The sequence below is a fragment of the Pyrgilauda ruficollis genome, unplaced genomic scaffold (genome assembly GCF_017590135.1).
Source record: "Pyrgilauda ruficollis isolate IOZ18807 unplaced genomic scaffold, ASM1759013v1 scaffold81, whole genome shotgun sequence".
NCBI classification, from domain to species: Eukaryota; Metazoa; Chordata; class Aves; order Passeriformes; family Passeridae; genus Pyrgilauda; species Pyrgilauda ruficollis.
Genome location: NW_024530044.1, coordinates 1426312 through 1427199, shown reverse-complemented (window position 1 = coordinate 1427199; position 888 = coordinate 1426312). Strand labels below are relative to the sequence as shown.

The window sequence follows — 888 nt, the reverse complement described above, 5'->3', positions numbered from 1 at the left end:
GCCCGGCCCGGCCGCGCCGTCCCGCCCGCCGCCCCCGCCCCGCGGCGCACACGGCGGGGACGCTTCTGCACTTTCCTCCCACTCCCCCGTCCCCCCCGCGCCGGATTTCTCCGGGAATCACCCACGCACGACCCGCCCGCTCCTTCCGGCCGTGCCCCGCGGCGCCAGGGCCGCGCTGCCCGCGCCCCCCGGCCGCCCCGCACGTACTCTGCAGCTGGCCGCCGCCGCCGGCTGCCCGGGGCTCCCCTCGGTGCCGTCCCGGGGCCGCAGACTCAGCCCCGCCGAAGTTCCTGCCCGCGCCCCCCCCGCCCAGGCTCCTAGCGCCCCCCCGCGGCCGGACCGCGCCGGGACCGCGACCCCCCCCCCGCGTCCCCCCGCGGGAATTGCGCGGCTCCCGACCGCCCCGCCTTGGGAAAACGGCCCGGGAACCGCGCCGAGCACCCTGCCGGGGCGGGCACACCGCCCCCGGGGCGGCCGAGGCGGCAGAAAGGGCCCGCCTGCGGTGCGACAGGCAGAAAGCGGGGCGAGAGTACCAAGTGTCAACTGGAGCGAGAAGAAATGGGAGCGTGTAGTTGTTTTAGTGATGGAGAATTGGTTAAACTGTCAGTTTTTAAGCAAGTAATGTTTCGGTGATAAAATTAAGTAATAAGTAATAAATTAAGTAACTCATATTTAGTGCCGATAACAATAGAAAAAAAAATACATGTGTGGAAAAAATAGCGAGTGAGGGGAAAAAAAGCCTCAATAAAATAAGCTTGTCTTGTAGGCAACGTCCAGCTCTGCCTAGAGCTGGGAATACCTTTCACACAGGGTTTCCTTTCCTTTTTCCTTGCCTGCTAATCCATACCTTGGCTGTTTGTCTGAGCAGGGTCAGGCCAGGCAGGAGGC

The 888-nt window shown here is 65.0% G+C and overlaps 1 protein-coding gene across 4 annotated transcripts in view; it reads right to left on the bottom strand.

Annotated features, from left to right (window-relative positions):
* Window positions 1-313, bottom strand: part of NAB1 (NGFI-A binding protein 1) — a 25792-nt gene extending 25479 nt beyond the window's left edge. For 3 of the 4 annotated variants that reach the window (XM_041487606.1, XM_041487611.1, XM_041487607.1), the window contains exon 1: window positions 208-313. The gene's annotated coding sequence lies outside the window, so the exon portion shown is untranslated. The remainder of the gene's footprint in view (window positions 1-207) is intronic. The other variant, XM_041487610.1, reaches the window with a different exon arrangement.
* Window positions 314-888: the final 575 nt, after the last annotated feature.